This window comes from Panthera pardus, unplaced genomic scaffold (assembly GCF_024362965.1).
Source record: "Panthera pardus isolate Hobbes unplaced genomic scaffold, ASM2436296v1 HiC_scaffold_10, whole genome shotgun sequence".
In the NCBI taxonomy this organism is placed as follows: Eukaryota; Metazoa; Chordata; class Mammalia; order Carnivora; family Felidae; genus Panthera; species Panthera pardus.
In genome coordinates this window covers 92,633,407-92,655,281 of record NW_026526655.1, presented here as the reverse complement: position 1 = coordinate 92,655,281, position 21,875 = coordinate 92,633,407, and the positions used below count along the sequence as shown (strand labels likewise).

The 21,875-nt window shown below is 37.1% G+C and overlaps 1 protein-coding gene across 2 annotated transcripts in view; it reads left to right on the top strand.

Moving 5' to 3' along the window:
• Positions 1–21,875, top strand: part of THSD7B (thrombospondin type 1 domain containing 7B) — a 1,098,632-nt gene that overhangs the window by 640,267 nt on the left and 436,490 nt on the right. The gene's annotated exons all lie outside the window — the stretch shown is intronic.

Here is a 21,875-nt window from a genome sequence, read left to right as displayed (position 1 = left end):
CAAATGCCACCCCTTTTCAATTTCAGAAATATTCAGGTTTGGACACATAGTCATTCTCCCATGCTCAGCCCCACACAATAGCCACCGTGTCTCTTCAACTCAATCTCACCTTTGGCAGCTAGTTGGCAACTCACCTTCCCCTTTGATCTCTATCCACATCACCTTCAGTTCTCACTTCTTCTCACATTGCTGTTATATTATGCGGAGTCACCCCCTAGCTACGTGAAACCCAGGGGCCAGCTCTTTCCATTAGAAATAAGGTTTTCGAAAATTCTTGCCATGGAAACTGGTTTCTCCTGAAGAACTTTCATGTTTGTTGCTAAGAACCTATGACGGAAATAATCAGAAAGTTAAAACAAACAGCTGTGTGTAAATAGGCCCTATGACAGTCCCCAGCAGAGATCCTGTGCTGTGCACATCCACCATGTCTACTATCGGCGCTGTTCTTTCCTGTTCCGTTTATAGGTTCACCATTTAGGACCAAGTCATCTGTGGTCTACACTCTCTGGAGCTCAGGAGCAGGTCTGTTCTCTCCACAGGAGCCTCAGGATTCATCATCTGGGTTTTCTGGTCACTTGCCTCTACTTCCTCGACTTGCCATGGTACCATGTTTTGTGTTGCAGCTGGAGACTTCTCTGACTATGCTGCCTTAATTGACTCTTCCCTTCCTCTCCTATTTCACATGTAGTTATTACTACACAGCCTTACACTTAATTGCTCAACTGTATATTTTAATTTGGGGTTCTTTCATATAATGTATTCTCTTTGAAAATAGAAACTGGCTTAATGATTCTTAATTGCCCGCCGTGCCTAGAATTTTGTAAGGCTCACGTGAATCAGGGAGTTTCAACCATGGAAAATACTTTAGACTTTACCTAGTTCGGCCCTTAAACATGGTCCAGCAACTTGCATCAGGTCACCTCTGTGTGGAAGCCTAATCCAGGCTGACAGAAAATATTTTTGATTAAAAAGAGGGGAGTAGCCCACAATTAAGTCTGCAGAGGTCCAAATGACTGAAGCCTTCTTCTGGGTTTCACTGACCAGTGACTGTCTACCTCTTACTGTCTCCTCAGTATTTTTCATAGTTGACAGTATGGAGGTGATTTTTATGAACTCTACAAGCTTGTGGTGAGGCTTACCTGAGGCAGCGTATATGTCATGTGTTACTCAGAATTTGGACGTATCAGCCACTTAGTACATTATAGTTCATATCCATTGCTTTATTGCCGGTGTTTAATTCTTTTGTGTCCAGGTTGCTTGAAGGACTGGAACAGGTTGCCTGAGTTTGGGCAGCATATTATGACTCAACCTCATAACATCTGCTCTGAGCCATCTCGGAGGTGGGTTGGGAGTGTGGGATTGCCATGGTGACAAGGATTCTTCCAGCCCCGCCTGCAGCAAGGGAACTTGCTCTTTTTCTGAACCCATTGATTTTGATGACACTTGGCAAAAGTATCCTCAGGTATTTACAGCCTTGGTCTTTGTACTGCATGACTCTGCTGGCCATTGTTTCCGGGCTTTCAAGGATCAGAGCGACAACTTCAACTCCCCAGGGGCTGGCTAAAGAACATATGTATATCCACCTGTTTAATTCATAGAGGAAATGATCTGCAGTTCACCATGTCAGGAAATCATATTTCTGACAAATGTAGGGTTTTTTTTTCTGAGGTTTTTAGGGGATTGCACCTTTTCCCTCATGGGGAGTGTTGATGGAGCACTTGTCGGGTCAGCTGTCACTGCTGCTCTGGGAGATGGCTGACTACTGACAGCCTGGAGGCAGTTAGGTGGCTGTGGATCGCTGTGTGTCTCCTCAGGCGGACCACTTGTCATGGGGCTAAGCCAGGGTCAAGAGATGCTGCAGTTTCTTGGCACACTGCTGCTGACAGGGGATCATGCAAGCCACACTGCCCACCGCAGTGTGCCATTGCCCTTACAAAGGTCTGGGGGGACCAGGAGGGTTTCTCTCCTAATGAGGGCTTGCTTAGCCGGCAGAGGTGCTGGCAATAACCTTCTGCGGGTGAAGTCACTCTTCTTGGGAATGGCAAGCAGTTTTAAAAGTGCCACCATCGCCATCCTTGGTCACTTCACCTATTGGCCTGGCAGGTATTTATTCAAACACTTGTCCGTTAGTGCAGGATTTGTTTTCCTCTTCAATTTCGTCCTCTCCACATTAGTTTGTTATAACAAGATATCATTGTTTCTTTTATAGTCCATATATAATTTATTTTCCAAAGCTTATGAGAATTCTGTAAGTACCCCTTCTATTTTCATTGTCCCTCTGCTGCATCCTCAAGGCTTATGTGGGAACACAGTTGAGCTCAGATTGGGATGAGGAGCTCCCTTTCTGCTTTGAGCCAGCCTGGCACAGGAGTAAGGGAGCCTGGTGTTCATGGCACTTTGGCTACTTTCCTTACTAGGTGTCTGAGTATAATGTTTAGTAAACTACTTGGGGTTCCCCAAACCTATTTTTCTTCTAGGCCTTTATTCACACCATTTTGTGTGCCAACACACGCAGTGTGTTCACACAGTTTGTTCTATACCACATTCGTACTTCCCTTGCCACCTCCCTCAGCCACTCATCTCAGCTTATGTGCCGTCTCCTCCAGGAAGCCCTCTCTGGTTCCCTCCATTTGATAGGCTCTCTCCCAGATATGCCCCCTTTGTGGGGCTTATGCAACCCTAGTTGTGCATAAATGGACTACAGTGTCTATACTGCAGAAGGACATCCACTGTGTTATGAGCACTTCATCACTTACATGTTTTTCTACGTCAGATTTTTTTTACCTTTTTTTTTTAAATATGAAATTTATTGTCAAATTGGTTTCCATACAACACTCTGTGCTCATCCCAACAGGTGCCCTCCTCAATACCTCTCACCCACCCTCCCCTCCCTCCCACCACCCATCAACCCTCAGTTTGTTCTCAGTTTTTAAGAGTCTCTTATGTTTTGGCTCCCTCCCTCTCTAACCTCTTTTTTTTTCCTTCCTCTCCCCGATGGTCTTCTGTTAAGTTTCTCAGGATCCACATAAGAGTGAAAACATACAGTATCTGTCTTTCTCTGTTTGACTTATTTCACTTAGCATAACACTCTCCAGTTCCATCCACGTTGCTACAAAAGGCCACATTTCATTATTTCTCATTTCCATTTCTACATCAGATTTTAATAACTTCATTGTATACCATAGGACAAATGCACCACGATTTGACTTAAAGGGTCACCTATGGTTGGGTGTTTAGGATGTTCCTTTTTTTGGCTGTTACAAATAATGCTGACGTGAATATTGTATAAGCAAATCTTTATGCTTTCCTTAGGATGAATTGTTAGAAGAGTAATCGCTGCTGTCAGTTTGTGTTTTGTGCGTTTTTACCTCCCACAGAATTCTTGGGATTAAAGAGTTCACCACAGAGTGGGGGAAGAGATGAGGTGGGGAAAGTGCCTGCATCTGTCTGCATTTATTCCAGTTTGATCACGGCTATATCATAAATAATATGGTATCAGTATATAGCATGTGTTTATTCAATAAGACATGGTGAAGGCAAGCATATGTGTTCTGGGATATAGGAAGATGCAGAAAATATACTCTAAGACTTTTGCAGCATACAATGTGAACAGTATGAATTCAGAAATGGCGTGATCATGGAAAAAGTCATAAGGGAAGAGTAGTTCAAGTGCTGTTGGTAATCAATCTTGGATGTCTTTTCTGTCCAGGGTGGTTCTGGTAGGGGAGCTTTCTTTCTTTCTTTCTTTCTTTCTTTCTTTCTTTCTTTCTTTCTTTCTTTCTTTCTTTCTTTCTTTTTTAATATATGAAATTTATTGTCAAATTAGTTTCCATACAACACCCAGTGCTCATCCCAAAAGGTGCCCTCTTCAATACCCATCACCCATCCTCCATCCTCCCTCCATCCTCCATCAACTCTCAGTTTGTTCTCAGTTTTTAAGAGTCTCTTATGCTTTGGCTCTCTCTGGTAGGGGAGCTTTCTAGATAAGATGGTATTTGAAAGGAGACCCAAAAAATTGGTGTGATTTGTGTACTGGAGATGAGAAATAGGAGCTGGAGAATTCAAAGTGCAAAGAATTGTAAAAGGAAAGCTTAGAAACAGAAAAGCAATGGATATTTTTCCAGAATAGTGAGAGTTTGTAGTTGCCACATGAATAAGAAACATTCACGCTTATTTTTTTCACACCTGTCATTTGCACGCCACCTTTATGCTTCTTGCTGTAACTGCGTGCTTTCATTCATGTAGTATATATATATTGAATCTAATAAGTCCTGCTAATTCAATAAATGCATGTTAAAATCCATTTCAAAACCTGGGCCAAGTAATGAGGAACCATAGAAAATGCCGAGTGAGGTCTTCATATTAAGCTACATTATTGGGCATTTTGCTTCAAAGTCTGATTTTGATGTATTTTCCATAGTTAAGAAAGGAGAGCTTCTTGTGCTTATATATGTATGTGAGTGTGTGTGTGTGTGTGTGTGTGTGTGTGTGTGTGTGTTTATATGACTGATTTTCAGAGGGTCTGGGCTGGTTGTGGAAGTAATAAATAGTTTACTGTGGATTGGTAAATGGTCACTCATCCATCCATCCCTAGTGCCCCTCCACGAGCCAGCCCGTCTGCCATGACTTACCAGACCCCTCCACAATCCAGCAATGTGATGGGTACCCAGGCCACACCAGTAGTGGTGTATGTGTGTGTGTGTGTTTGTGTGTGTGTGTGTGTGTGTGCATATACACTCCTGGGCATTTGTGTATGTAGGTAAGCTGGGTTGTATGTGAGCATGTTAGCTTATTTTTGAGAGGACTGTGAAATGGAAACAAGAAGTGACATGACAAATCTCATTGGTAAGGAAGCATCCTGAGGTAGCAGACCCAGGTTTTGAAGGGAGGGAATTGCTATGGATGCTCTTGGCAGTACTGTGTCCGCCTTTTTGGTGTCCTTAATGATAGGCATGCCATTGGACTTTCTGTAAACACAGCAGATTCCTATAAAATCAAGAATTTGTTCTTTAAGGAATGTTAATTATACAAACTAGGATATGAAAGCCAGAAGCCACAGAATAGGAAACACATACAAAACTTATAATCTGCATGCCTTGAAGCGTGTCATTTCTTAGACCTAGACGGCAAATCACAGAAATAAACTTGTGCATCCTTGGTATTACTCCCAACTCTCTGCTTTTTTTGCTCTTCATCTCTTCAGCTATGCATTAAATGAGTGTGAATTCTCAGCCTTAGCTTTCTCATAGGGAAATGGGTTAATAGTCTCACCTCACAGATTTCCTGTAAAGATTCACTGAGGTAATAGCCAATGCAATGCAGGTCATATAAAATGGATATCCCCAGCCTCTCCAAAAAAGAAAAATGAGAGTAACAAACAAAACTACGCAAACCCTACAACATCAGCATAAATAGAAGGCAGAGAAGACCCAAACTTACAATCACATTAAGTAGAAAAGTAAACACCAAATTCAGTGAGGTGTCTCTAGCACTCCCTGAGGTTAGGAAATATAAGCTGGGCTAAGGGGTAGGGGGAAAGGGGTACTCTCTAGGAAAGAGGGGACCAGAGAGCTAGCAGCAGACCTAAAACTGACCTCAACCCACCATAAGAAGGAAAAAAAAATCACTTCATGTATGAAAATACTGAAAAAATGCACTTGACTTCTGAGCTTTCTCTTCTGGAAAGAGACTTAAAAATCTCTGATTTGAGCAGACAGCCTGGAGAGGCAATGCTGCATGGAGAGAAAAAAGTATGTGAGTATTTTTATTTGGGTTACATTAATTTTATGAATTAACTGAAGGAGAACTTCTATTTTTATAATGTTGATTCTTCCAGCAAAGAGCCTATGCTCAGGTAGTCCTTTGTGTCTGTCATTAGTGTTTTGATATTTTCCTTGTAGAAGTTTTGTACATTTCTTATTAAAATTATTCTTAAATATTTCATCCTTTTGTTGCTATAGTAAATTGCATTTTTTCACTTTGTATCTTCTAATTAAATATTATATGTGCAATTGAAGACTATTGATTTATGCTAATTTTATAGCTTGCTACTTTATTGAATCCTTTTATCCTTTGAGTTAATTTTACCATTGATTCTTTAAGGTTTTCCAAGTACACAATAATATAATCCCCACAAAAAAATATTGCTTTACTTCTTTTTATTCATTTTTATCCAAATAATCAATTTCTCTTATCTAAATACATTGAGTGTTACATTATTGATGAATAGTGGTTTGGACAAGGAGAAATCTTGCCTACGTCTTTAGATCACTCCATTAAGAAAGATGCTAGCTTTAGGACTAAGGTAAACATATTTTAAGAATGTATCCATCAATTCCTATTTTCTTACATATATTTTTTTTAAAATAGGATTGCATGTATAATTTTGTTAAATGATGCATTGCCTAAGTGGATTCCTAATATTGAACCAACCTTGCTGTCCTTGGATTAGTCCCACTTGGCCACCATGTATTATTTTCTTGATATGGTATTGGATTTTGTTCAGTAATATTTTATTTAAAATATCTGCATTAACATTTAAACATGTTTTATATTCTGTACTAATTTAACTAGGGTTTAGTAGGTTTAGTTATCAATGCTATATTCTGTAACAATTTGTAGGGCAACTTGGTCTTTGATGGCTGAAATAATTCCCCTGTGAAACCTTATAGGCCTGGCATGGTGTGGTTCAATGATTACTTTCTCTGTTTATTCTAGGAAAATTGATCCGTTTAAGATTTCTATTTTTAATGAGGTCAATATTGATAAACTGTATTTCTCTAGAAATTTTCCATTTCATTTGGATTTTCATATTTATTTGCATAGACGTTTGTCAAGTAGTTTCTTGTGTGTGTGTGTGTGTGTTTTTTTAAGTTTTTATTTAAATTACAGTTATCATACAGTGTAACATTAGTTTCAGGTGTACAATATAGTGATTCAACACTTCCATACAACAGCTGGTGCTCATCACAACAAGTGTCCTCCTTATAAAATCCCTTCTGATTAATTATTTCTTCCTTGTCATTACTTATTTTGCATATCATAGCTTTAAAGTTCTACATAAACTACTGTATAAAGAATTCTTTTTAAAAAATGAAGGTAAAAGGTAAGAAAATCAATATAAATTTTTGAAGAAGCATGAACAGACAATTCACAAAAAATATATAGATAGAAAAATGACCTTTGGGCATATAAAATTTGTTCACCTTTACTCATGGTGGCACGAGTGAAAACCATACTGAGATATGATTTCTCATCTATGAGATTAGCATATGTTAAGAAATTCTAACAACACTTTGTCAGTGAAATGGGGGAAACAGGCATCCCTACATATTGCTCATTGGAATAAATATTGAAGTTGACCGATATGAAGTAGAATTTGGAAATATCTATTGAAATTATATACACTTAAAAAAATTTTTTTAATGTTTATTTTTGAAGGAAAGAGAGACAGAGCATGAGTGGGGGAGGAGCAGAGAGAGAAGGAGACACAGAATCCGAAACAGGCTCCAGGTTCTGAGCTGTCAGAGCAGAGCCCCACACGGGGCTCGAACCCACAAACTGTGAGATCATTACCCGAACCGAAGTTGGTTGAACCGAAGTTGGTCGCCCAACCAACTGAGCCATCCAGGCACCCCGAAATTATATACACTTTTATACTTTGATTTGGCCTTCCCACTTACATATTTACCCAGAAAATGCACCTCCCACAGTACAAAAAGATTCAGAAGCAAGGCTACTTATTGTGCCATTGTGATTATGAATCATTGGTATCTAAATGTCCATCTATAGGAGAGGTGTTGGGTGGAAAGTATTGAATAAACTATGATACATTCACACATTGAAGTGACATAGGCCCATTTCCAGGATGTATTGTTAAATTAAACATACAAACCATGAAAATGTTACTATACTATCCTACCTTTTGTATAAGAGACATTAAGAAACACAAAAGAAAATCCAGAGATTAAGGTTAATTACCTCTGCCATGTAAGTGGGAATTGAGTGGAAAAGACAGAAGGAATTGGGAATGGTGGTGGTAGAAAGTGACCCTTTTGTGAATATACCATTTTTACAGACCTTATTTTTAGAACTATGTTAATGTTTCATATATTCAAAAATAAATTAAAAAATAATAGAAAATAAATAAAGCCTGTAATGATAAGGAGGAGGTGGAGTTAAAGCAAAATCAAATAGAAATAAATTAACTGTATTTAAAATGAATACATACAGTCACGGTAAAGTGAGGTGAGGGAAGAGAACTAACTCAAGTAACTTGTAAACAGAACATTTAAGTCATACACTTTCCATCAAAAGACAGTGGGTGATGGGCATTAAGGAGGGCATTTGTTGGGATGAGCACTGGGTATTGTATGGAAACTTATTTCACAATAAATTATATTTTTAAAAAAGACAGAAAAACAAACCAAAACATTTGAAAGAAATACAGACCTCTAATTGTCTCATAAAAAGTGTTCTTTGCAGAAGCATGGGTTAGCAATCCTGAAACAACTTGTTATTCATTATTCTATAAGCCAGGTTTTACACTGTTGAAGCAGTGAATTTCAGATCTGGAAAGGAGAAATCATGAAATGGACACTGTCATTTTGGTTTAAAATTGGTGATATCAGTATGAAATCATGGCCTTCAGTATGTGATAGATGATTACATAGATAGATAGATAGATAGATAGATAGAGATAAAGAATTCCAACATATAAAGAGCTTGAAAGTCTTCACTTACATATTTACAACTAAGGGAAAGCTGGAAAACTAAAAATTAATTTTCTTGGACCCTTCATAGAACCAAAGCCTCAGAATAAAGTGGCATCCTAACATCTGGAGAGACAGGTGCATCTACAGGAATACAGCACCTGAGATTTGTGTGCATTGAGTAGAAACTGCTGGAACCATAAATAAAAAGAACACATAAATAGCAATTTTGTCAAACTGATAGAGGTAGAATGTGGGATAGTTTGACAATGAGCAACTTAAGGGGCTACAGTCTTCGGGAACGGGACCACTCTTTGATGGGCTTCCCTTCAGGAACCCTATCAGGTTGTCATGGTGAAAATGACAGAAAGATCCCCTCTTGGCAGTGGCAGGGGGAGGCAATTGTGAAATATGCTAAGTCTCCTCTATCATCAAGATCTACTCTCCCTGAAAAAGGACTTTACCAGAACTCAAGCCTAAAACTTTATCCCAGCTTGGGGAAAGGAAGTCCTCCTTACTCCAGCCACTCTCAGCTAAGCGAGGATAGAGTTATGTCAGAAGAGTAGATAGATTAGGAATGCTGCAGCCAGGGAAGAAAATAGGGGTCAGAGAGGGGGGGGAAAGGTATAACATTATAGAAACACTGTGAAAGTCACAGCCCTAAGACATAAGACCACTAAAAGACTGAGATTTAATTATAAGATTATAGAATATCCCTCTTCCCCTGGACCTTACCACCACACCAAAGGGCTCCATTATAATAACAGTAGATTATAGCTCAAAGAGCAGCAAAACACAGGCTGTCTCCAAGGAGTAATATACATGGAAGCCCAGAGTCAAGAGTGAAGACAAAAACAATGACAGTAGAAGAATTTGAAGTCTTTCATATTTATACTTATCACCAAAATTAAACACAGCTTAACTCCTCTTCAGATTAATGTAAATCGACGTAATGAAATTCTGTTTGCCTCAATTCTTATTACCTGGTATGGTATGTCAAACTTTCAACAAAACCTACAAGGAATACCAAAAAACAAGAGAAAACATTCTCTGAAAAGGCAAAGTAATTATTAGAAACAGACTCAGATGTGACACAGATGTTGGAATTATCATACAGAGAATTTAACATAATAATGATTAAAATGTTAAGGGCTCTAGGAGAAAAAGTAACAACATTAAGAACAGATGGGTAATATAAGAAGGAGTCAAAAGGAAGTATTTGAAATAAATAAAAATCCCTGCAACAGAAATGAAGAATGAGCCTTTGATGGATCCATTAATAAGCCAGACACAGTGAAGAAAGAATCAGTTAGCTTGAAGATAGGTCAATAGAAAATACCCAAAATGAAATGAAAAGAGAAAAAAAGAATGAAAAAGACAAAACAGAACATTCAAGAACTGTGGGACAATTTCAAAAGCTATAACATGCATGTAATTGGCAAAAACAGAAGAAAGAAAAAATGGAGCTGTTTAGGATGCTCAAGAATAAATACCCCAAACAGCCAACAACAAAAACACCTAAGCATTTCTTATTGAAGCTGCAGAAAACCACAGATAAAGAGAAAATTTTGCTAAAATCCTTAGGGACAATTATTTTTAATTATTTAGGATCCTAGGATGGAATGCAGACGGTGACAAAATAATCTAACAGTATTGACATGTGTGAAATGACTACTGAAGGGTGTGGGCAGAAAAGGCACAGACTTAAGTAACTTTGCAAATGACTGGAAAGTGTAAGACTCTAGGCAAAAAGAACTATGCATAAGCAACTGCCAGTACTGAGATTGTTTTCCACATCGAGGGGATTAACAGTTCTGAAACTACGCTACATGTATACCAGAACTGAATGATTATGTAAATAGATGGTGGATGGTGGGAGCTATTGGAGTGGAAAGGGAGGAGGCTAGAATGATCGATGTGGTAACAGGATAGACTTGGACACATCAGTATGAACTCATGTTTTGTTTAATGTATACCTGGTTGGATATGTATAGAAATATTTATAGATGTATGTATCTTCATGGGTTACTAGATACACATGTATTTCCTAGTTCTGTCGGCTGAGAGGTCCTAGAAGCAAGGTCATTGAGCACACCTAGTACCCAGGCCTTAATTTCTAATATCTTTCTCTAATAAAAGGCACCAGTGCTCCTTAGAGAAATGATGAATTAAGACATGACTGGGGGATAGGTGCTACTTGTTGGCTCAGCTGGTTAAGCATCTGACTCTTGATTTTAGCTCAGGTCATGATCTCACGGTTCATGAGATCGAGCCCTGCATCGGGCTCTGTGTTGACAGCGCTGAGTCTGCTTGGGATTCTCTCTCTCTCCATCTCTCTCTGCCCCTCCCCAACTTGTGTGTACATTCTCTCTCTCTCTCCCTTTCTCTTTCTCTCTCTGTCTCAAAATAAGTAAATAAACTAAAAAAAAAAAAGCCTGGAGGATAATGAACCTGAGTGTCTTGCAGTGCCGGAAAATGAGCAAGTGCTGAACAGCCTTGTTTACAAACACACACACAAAGACATATGTATGTCAAAGGGATACAAAGGTACCTAAAAGGGCTCACAGTGGCCAAAGCTACTGCAATTTGAGCAAAAAAAAATGTGATTCTTGATGGTATATACTTTTGATATGAGGTAATTAGAATCATATTTTGTCTTCTCTGGAGCCCATAGCCTCTGTCTAACCATGAGAAAAGTGTCATCCAACCTCAGTGAAAAATATTCTGTTAACCTACCTGAGGAGCACTTCCAAAACTGTCTAGTTGATCAAAAACAGGGAACATCTCAGAAACTTGTCACAGCCAACATGAACTTAAGGATATGTAGTAACTAAATGTAATGTGGTACCTTGGATGGGATCCTGGATCAGGGAAAGTCATTACATAAAAAATAAGGAAATCTGGAAAAAGTGTGGAATTTACTTAACAGTAAGGTCTCAACATTGGCTCATTAAATTGTGGATGAATGTACCATAGCAGTGTAAGATGTCAATACTAGAAATAGAATTTGGAATATATGGGAACTCTCTGTACTATATTCACAACTTTTCTGTAAATCTAAGACTCTGCCAAATAAAGGTTCATTTAAGAATTGGAAAAAGCTTAGGGCACCTGGGTGACTCAGTTCATTAAGCACCCGACTTCAGCTCAGGTCATGATCTCACTGTGAGTTTGATCCCTGCATCGGGCTCCGTGTGACAGCTCAGAGCCTGCAGCCTGCTTCGGATTCTGTGTCTCCCTCTCTCTCTGCTCCTCCCCTGCTTGTGTTCCTTCTCTCTGTTTCTGTCTCTCTCTCTCTCTCAAAAATAAGTAAACATTAAAAAAATTAAAAAATACTGGAAAAAGCCAAACACTGAATATAAATAAATGTACATATATATGTAGATATATACTTGTATGTATGTGTCAGTAAACATCTATTTTCCACCTTTTTCCTGAAAGGGTCCAAAAGCAGTGATATTTCAGCAACAATAAGTACTCCTAGAGCCTAGATCTTGGTTTCTAAATGTCATTCTCCACTAAAATGGCCCTGGTCACCTTGGAAAAAGTTGATTTCAGGACTGGATTAAGGACAAGGATGAGACTGGAACATCTTGTGCCAAAAAGTAAGAACACACTCAATAAGTAGTAAGGATATAGCAAAAGAGTGCAGGAGCCACTTTGAAAGGCTTTCTACTAGCCAAGTCTTGGACAATTGGAAGTTCAAGTAAGTTATGTTTAAGTTTAAAATATGTTGGATAAAGTATAAAGTCTGCTTTGATAAAAATGAATGGATGAATGAATGAGTAAAGGGGAGAAGGGAAAGCTCTTTCTTGCAGAAGAAAGCTAGAAGTAATGAATAAACAATGAAAGATAAAATTAGGCAATAGCTATTTACAACCATCATGATAATTATTGAGTCAGGCAAGAATCATCAAGGGATGTTGAAACTGTGGGTGAAAAGAAAGTCTCATGAAGAACATATTTGCGTAATTGAAAAACATATGCCCACAGGATATTTTTTTAAGTTTATTTATTTTGAGAGAGAGAGAGAGAGACAGAGAGAATTGTGAGCAGGGTTCACACTCAGCAAGGAGCCCTATGCAGAGCTCTATCTCATGATCTCATGACCTGAGATCATGACCTGAGCTGAAATCAAGAGTTGGACGCTTAACCAACTGAGCCACCCAGGCACCCCCACACAAGATATGTTTTAAAAACAGAGAGTAAAATGGTAACTTTACAGATGAAAAGAATGAGGGGGTGTCACTTTCCACAATCAAATATCAGCAGTAATGAGGCTAATAGACAGCATGTGCCTCCTTTATCCTAAGGAGAACTCAGTATCACTTTTGTGATATCCTGGCCTGCCAAAGGTACATACCCTGACTCTGGTCATGAGGAAATATCTAATATAACCTGGAAGAAATTTTGGACAAACACAAATTAGGGGAATTATGCAAAATACCTTCAAAAATGTTAGTTGTGACATAGACTGAAGAACTCTTTCAGATTAAAGGAGAAAAAGTTAAAACAACTGCATGCAAAATATGGCATGATTTAGGATTTGCATCATTGGTGTAATTAGCAAAATCTTAAAAAGATTTGGAAATTATATGATGATATTATTTTTAATGTTAAGATACATTGTTTATGAAACCCAGAAGAGAGAAAGAAGGAAGGGGATGGGAAGGACAGAGAGAGAGAGAGAGAGAGAGAGAGAGAGAGAGAGAATAATCCAGTTTAGTATAGAGTAAAATGTAACATTCAGGAAATCTTGTTGAATGCATGCAGGAATATTTTGCTTTATTCTTATAACTTTTATGAAAGTGTGTGTGTCTTTGTACATTCAAGCAGTTATAACAGAATACTATAGACAATAGATAGGCTAGAAAGTCCAAGATCAAAGCTCCAGCAGATTCAGGGTCTGGTAGAGGCCAGCTTCGTGGTTTACAGTTGACTTCTCTCTGTGTTCTCAGATGGCAGAAGGGGCAAGAGAGTTCTGGGGTCTCTTTATAAGGGTGATAATCCCATTCATGAGGGTCTCCCCCCTCATGACCTAGTCATTTCCCAAAGATTCCACCTTCAAACACCATCATATTAGGGATTAGGTTTTAACACATGAATTTGGGGAGGATAATGCATAGCAATATGAAATTGTGTAAAAACTGAAAAATAAGTTGAAATAAAGACTAATCCAAATGTATGCTCATTAAAAGCATTCAGCAGAAGAAATAGAGACTAGACTGTAGAGAGAGAAGTTTGGACATTATGAAATGGGGAGTAGGAGATGTCAAGGTAAGTCATAAGTTTTGGAAAGATGAACTGGGAACATATAGACTACAGTTGGCAATTCAAAAATTCTGTAGTCACAAGGGGCAGAGAAACCTTTGTTCTTGGATTTGGGGTGCTTGGGAATATCACTGAAACAACCTCAACATTCTCTTCCATAACCTTAGGGCATCGGCATTTGTTCAGAACATTTAGTACACATTGTTTGTGAAAGATGAAAATGTGTGATTCTCTTCAGTGTAAGAAATGTCCATTATATCAGTGAGAGTAAGACTGGGTCTACATGGTCATTGATAGCCGTTTGAATCCTGTATCAATCAAATGACCTGAGCCATTTCCTATGTAACACATATTCATGCACACATGTATACACATATATGGTGTGTGTGTGTGTGTGTGCACGTGCACACATCCACAGAGAGTGTGTGTGTTAGTTCAGTTTTTATTCCCAAGAAGTAGCTGCACATCCTTCATGCCTCTGTTTCTACTCCATCTTTCTGCTTGCCAGCTATTCAATTATTTAGTTCCTACTTTTCATTATTTCTTTACTAAAGGGGATAAAAGAAAAGTGGAAATACTAATGAATCTATGTAGTCATTTATCAGAAATTCTTGAGAGGTGTGATGGGTTCAGAAATCAATAGGATGAGTGAATTCCTCCTGTCCTCATTTGTTTTCTTCCTTCTGGGATTCCTCTCTCCACTGCCTGCCTCTCTCCCCCACTTGCAAAAGGAGAATTTGAGAAGTGGCATTTTCCCTTTATAATCTTTTCAGTGGTGTAACCTGTAACATCATTACTGAACCTCGGACAGGTAGACCAGGACACTTAGAGAGGAATGAGTTATGTTTAACTAAAATCTGCTTACTGAGAATAAATGGAAAAATGCTTAACTAGGGTTCACATCTCCTCTGCCATTCTTTCCAAGCTCTTAGAAGCTGCACTTTCAAAATAATTCTGCCACTACTTTCAACCACTTAACCTTCTGAGAAAAAGGGACTGGGGATTTTAGCTGCTATTTTCAACCATCTGAGTGAGGACCAGATAATGCCCCCCTTCCCCTCCCTGGCATGCATACTCTTTGTGTGTTAAAGATGTGTTTAGAAGAAGGCTGGGGATAGGGGTTCTATATGTATAAATTGGAATTTGTTTTCTAATTAACTCCTGATTTCTGCAGATTCTCCTTAAATGGTTGTACCCTCAGCACTAAACCTTTCCTCTACAATATATTGGTAAGTGAGCAGTTATACATGAAAAATCCTTTGGAAGGGATTTTCTTTTGTTTTCTAGACTAAAATTTTAAATTATCTTACTATTAATTTTTTACCCTTACTATTTGAGTTTTAGGATACCTTTGGGAGAATATCATCATGGTTTCATGGAAGATCTTTGAGTATAAGAATTTCCTGGATTTGCATTATGTATTTGAAATTAACAATCAAAAGAATGGATGTCATTAGAGTTCCTCACCATCCTAATAGGGGGCAGAGCTGAGTTACACAGCTTCACCACTGTAGTCCTGTGTGGTCTATGGTGTAATTGGATAAATAATGGTTATGCCGTCCCATTCTGCAAGTGAATTGTATTATATAAAGTTTTATGTGTAGCTCTTCACTGGCAATAGTGAATATGTTTTAAGAACAATGCTTTTTTTTCAGGTTTTCATTTTCATTTTCCTTGCTTTTGTAGAAAGTATATTAAAAGAGAATAGGATATTCATAGTCTTTTTAAGACTATGCAATATACAAGCTAATGTACATTATAAATACTTAAAAAATAAGTGTATATATAACATCAAAAATAAAACATCCCGTTCTGAAAGCCCCTTCCTCATTCACCCATTCCCTCTAGTCTCAATAATCAACAAGGCTTAACTTGTTAACATTATTAACTTGAGGTTTCAAAATGTTTTTCACATATACATATATATATATATTTACATTTGTTGTGCATTGAAATACAGACATATCAGCTTATTCCTTTTAGTTGATCTCCAAGGGTCTTATGTACTTGCTTTTAGCAGTGATCATCTTGAAAAGACAGTGAAAGCTAATTCTAATACTCATTCCATGTAGTAGATAAAAAAAAAAAATCATCTTGTGATGAATATCCTAAAATAGTGTTGAGAATAAACATAGCATATTGTATCTTTGCTTTTGATAAGTGAGGATAATTTATTTCTCAATCTCAGATTTTTAAAAATGGTTCTTTATTTTCTGCTTAACTAAGGGAAATATGCAAATATGATGCTCTTGCATTATACTTTTGAACTTTATGTGGAAATTGATTTTCATGGAGAAAATGAAATGCATGAAGGTAGTATAAAATATTTTCCAGATATCAGGTGGCTAGAATGATTAATGAGAAAGGAATGCTGGTGGCCAAATATTTCTAGAGAGACACAGCTGAGATATGGGAAGAAATAGCCTCAGACTCTGACTAGACTATGGCAGAATCTTCACATAATTATTCCTTTTCATTCTTCAAGGAGCATTGGAAACTTGAATATCTTTCAGTCTTTAATGATTTTCCCTTTACTCAAATTCTTACATCTGTACCACTGCATTCTCCCTTAGATATTTCATATGTATATGTGTAAGATCTCCCCCTATTGGAATAGTGAGGGGACCTAATGTCATCCATTCTTCTGGCTGTTAATTTCAAATAGATAGTGCAAATCCAGGACATCAAATTCCTCTACTCAAATTTTATATCTATATCTATATCTATATCTATATCTATATCTATATCTATATCTATATCTATACCTATATCTATATCTAAATATCTATATCTATAGATATTTATATATAGATATAGATATAATATAAATAATACAAATATAATATATATAATATATACATATATATAATTATATATATATATAATATTTTTCTGTGATGGCTGAAAATTATTCAAGGGCATGGAAGTGACTTTTTCTTTTTTGTATATTCCTATATACCATAGTCATTCTCACCCCAATTTGGGTGTGATATGGAAGCTCTTTATAAGTGCTTGTTCAATTAGTAAGAGAACTAAATCATTAGTTTCAATTTAAATCTCCACTAAGTCTACCTTATTGTGGCATGTTTATACATAAAATGTATGTAAATGCTTTAAATTGAGTGTTCAAGTTGTTTTAGATTTCTCTTCACATTTTTATTTATTTCTTGGTTTATTAGGAACCGATTTTTAAAATGAGTTTATCCTGTTTATTTATTATTTTTAATGTTTATTTATTTTTGAGAGAGAGAAACAGAGAGACAGAGTACGAGCAGCTCAGGGGCAGAGAGAGAGGGAGACACAGAATCTGAGGTAGGCTCCAGGCTCTGAGCTGTTAGTACAGAGTCCGTCACAGGGCTCGAACTCAGGAACCTTGAGGTCATGACCTGAGCCAAAGTTGGACGCCTAACTGACTGAGCCACTCAGGTGCTTTATCCTATTTATGTTTAAAATAAATTTTTATAAAGCATAATATACACATAGAAACCAGTAAAATCATAATGTTTCCTGAATGAATTTGTAAAATGTAATCTTACATGTACCCAGTATACATATAAGGAAATAGCACATTCCTAAGTCCCCCAAATTTCTCCTTATGTCCCATCCCATGGATACACACTCTTCAAGGTAATTATTTTGACTTGTACTATCATAGTCTAATTTTGCCTGTTTTTTTTGGAATTTATGTAGAAATAACCTATTTTCTATTAACATTATGTTTCTAATATTCATTCATATTGAATATTATTGGTAAATATCCATTTAGTTCATTCTCTTTCATTACAAAATAGCAGTCCATTGTTTGACTACAATAGATTTATTTATTAATTGTAATTTGATGGTCACTTCTCTGTGTGTCTTTTTTGCATTTAAAACTCAGGGCAGACTTCTGTCATATGATGCACACGCAGTCACTTTTAGTACAAGTGGCTCTGCACTTCTCCAAAATGGCTGCGCCAGCGAGGAGCCTAGTGTCAGTGGAAGAGAGTCCTGGGTGCTCCCTACCCTCGTCAATGCGGGTGCTGTTGCTTTTTTTCCATTTAGGCACTCAGGTGGGAAAGTAGCAGCATCTCCTTTGTGGTTTAATCTGCATTCCTCTCATGAATAAAGGGATTGAGCCCTTTCATATCCTTGTCAGCCATTTGTACACCTATTCTGTGAAGTTCCTAAACACTTTGCCCATTTTTCTGATGGTCTGTCTGTTGTTTTGCTGATCTCCAAGAGTACTTGATCCTCAATATATTTTGGACATGGCTTGTTTCCCACGATCTTTTCCCTACTGTGTATTGTGCAGTTTCACTTGTTTCACTTCTATAACACTGTCTTTTGAAGAAAAGAGATTTTAAATTTCTATGGAACTAATTTATTATAATTTTCTTATAAGGATTCTGTTTTTTTGAGTGAGCTCATGGATGATTTTGTTTTTATTGTTTTCCTTGGGTTTTGTGGTAGGCTGCAAAATGGTTCCCCCAAAGATATCTGCATTAAATCCCTGGAACCTCTGAATGTTACTTCATTTGGGAAAAAAAAGTGTTTTCAGGTGTGACTAATTTAAGGCTCTTGAGGAGATAATCCTGGATTATATCAGGTGGGCCTTAAATGCCATCACAACTATCCTTATGAAGAAAGACACTCAGAGGAGAAAATACAGAGGCAAAGGTTTTGCAAAAAGACAGAAGCAGATTAAGGGTTATGTGACCACAAGGTAAGAAATGGCAAATGCTACCAGTAGCTGGAAGAAGCGAGTGACCATTTCCCCCCTGGAGCCTCTGTAGAGAACAAAGCCCTGTTGACACCTTCACTTTGGACATCTGGTCTTCAGATCCATGAGAGAAAAGTTTCTGTTGTGTTAAGCAACAAGTTTATAGTAATTTGTTACAGCAGCCCTGGGAAATTAATACAGGTTTCATAGAGTTTCTTGTTTATGGTTCCTTGAATTAAGCCCAGATTCACATCAGGAATTGGCAAATACTCTAAAGACAGAGAGATTGTAGAGTGTAGTCAAGTCTCTGTGATTCTATCTTGCTGGAAACTTAACCTCAAGATTCCTATTTGACTCAGCAGTTCTCCTATGGTAATAGATAGACGATTGATTGATCAATTGATAAATAGAGTGTTTAATTGGCTTTTTGTTTGTTCTCAGTGGGATTATTGGTGTGTGTCAAGCTATTCCATTATAACCAAAACCAGAAGTCTTATGTAAACTTTTTAAAATGTATTTTTAATTTTTGAATGTTTATTTATTTATCTAGAGAGAGAGGGAGAAAGAGAGAGAACATGAGTAAGGGCAAGGCAGAGAGAAAGGGAGAGAGAAAACCCCAAGCAGGCTTCACACTGTCAGTGCAGAGCCCCAAGTGGAGCTCAGTCTCAGGAACTGTGAAATCAAGACCTAAGCTGAAATAAAAAATCAGACACTTAACCAACTGAGCCACCCAGGTGCCCCTGTAAACTTTTTAAAAAATTGGAATTCTCCTCACTTTTTCTCCAAATTTACTCTGTTCTCCAAAAAGACAAATGATATATGCTCCTAATTCTTAGATAAGATATTACCTGTTCTAAGGTACCAAACAGTGAATAGAACAAGAACTAATTTCTCATAGTTATTAAAATGCTCAAAACATATTTTTTTAATGTATCCTTTCCTGAATAGAAAGATAATAATTAGGTTTGGTTTTCTGGCATTAGGATGAATATAAGAGAGTAAAAACAGCTAATTCACATTTTAAAAAGGTGTATTTCTCTAGTTCTCAATGGTGGGGTGGAAAATAAATAATGACTAATTTTATTCATTTTTTACTTAATTAATTAACATATGAACTAGGCCTTGGTCATGCTTCTGGTTCTAGTCCAATACTCTTATATTTTCATTGAGATATGAGATAAAGGAAAACTTAAAACTTGTTTTAGTAATTTGTTAATAGTTAAAATAGCAATTTGTTGTTAGTAGGTTTGAGGACTGCTTATTGCACTAAAGGACTGAGTTATCATTGAAATAACATTGGGAACCTTAAAACATATTAATAAAGAATGATGGGTGGGTATGTGTATGTGTACTTATGTTAAAAATGATCTTTGAACTTCAGAAAATAGGATCTTGTGCACTGTATTTCTCAATTTGTACTGCTATTCATTAAAATAAAACATTTGAACAGAAACTTAAGAAATCTACCATTACACACACCTTTGCATGAACTTTGCTATTCCAAGAATTTGGAGATGTAATACTATATAACACACTCCCCTTGGAGGCAACCTTTCTCTTGCCAGGTGGGAGCATGTAGCCCATTCAACAAGAAATATGAGTGTTTTACAGAAAGATAACCATACACAATCTCAAGGGAAAAAGAACAGCTTAGAGTTACAAGGGAATTAACATCAAACATTTCTCAGATTGGCGATGTGATGATAATTGGAACAGAATGACAGACAAGAGGTGTGTTGTTGAGTCCTCTGGGGGTTCTATGTAGAAGACAGTCTGTTGCATGGCCTCTGGGGTGGGTACCATGAAACTAACATTCCAATCTGCTAGTTTAAAGTTGCAAACATTTTTAAAAGGAAAATCAATTAAAAAAAGAAGTTGCTTCAGTGTTCTTGTAAATAAAATTAAAGTATGAATACATCAAACTTCTAAAGAAGGGATAAAAGAGAAAATTTGTGGGGCACCTGGATGGCTCAGTTGCTTAAGCATCTGACTTTGGCTCAGGTCATGATCTCACAGTTCCTGAGATAGAGCCTCACGTGGGGCTCTGTGCTGATAGCTCAGAGCCTGGAGCCTGCTTCCAATTCTGTGTTTACCTCTCACTGCCCCTCGCCTGCTTGCACTCTGGCTCTCTCTCTCTAAACATTAAAAAATGAATAAATAAAGAGAAAATTTGGTTTCCCCATTATTCACTTGTCTTCCAGTAGAAGATGCCTGGTAATGGTCAGGAGAACTGTGGTGCATATTATTCTCCCCTGGTGTCGTGGTCTTCAGATTTCCATATTTTCTGTGCTACTCTATAGGCCGTGAATTATTATTAGTGACTTTGCATGTCGGTTTATCTGCTGTTCAGTTGTCTATGTGTGATTGAGGTCTGAGGTTAAAGAATTAGAGTTGCTGAGAAATTATAATTGACATTCTGTATTGTTGATTTTTTTAAAGGAAACCATTTCAAAAATGATACATTTTCTTTTAAAATATAATTATATTTATGTACACACATTTATTTACTATATAGGTTTGTTTTGGCATATTACCTACATAAAATTCATTAGGAAATCAAAAATCAACTGCATGTCTTAAATTATACTTGAAAAGGGTGAGTTGTGATATGCAGCATTTTGCATAGCTCATGATGTAGTGATTTCATTATATAATTTTAGCAGATTTACCAAAAGGCAAAAAAAAAAAATCACTACAACACATTGGCAATTATAAGATTATGAAAATGATTAACAAAAACTAGAGTCAAGGAACATCAATGACACATGACAAAAACCTTCATCATTATGGGATACTGGACCTGAATATAGCATCCAACTATTGTGTGAGAGACCACAAGTTCAGATGAACCACAAGTGGATAATCTAAAGGAGTATCTTCAATCTACTGACCTCATTAATCTCTGTTGACTCTGAATAAACTGGGTCCAGATCCCACCATAGTCCAAATCTCAATGGAAGGAAATTAGCAGAATGTCACTGAATACAATTTTTCTAATGCCAGTTTTACTTCTAAATATAGTGTCAGTGACAGTGAAAAACTGTAGATCTTTTAGAGATTTCTTGGGGATTGAAAAAGTTGTCATTGAGCATTTAAAGTCTGTCATGTAGAACATGTCTTAAATTTGTTTTATATGGTCCCAAAGATACTCTACAGAATCCCAAAGATTCTTCTACCACAAATGAATAGAA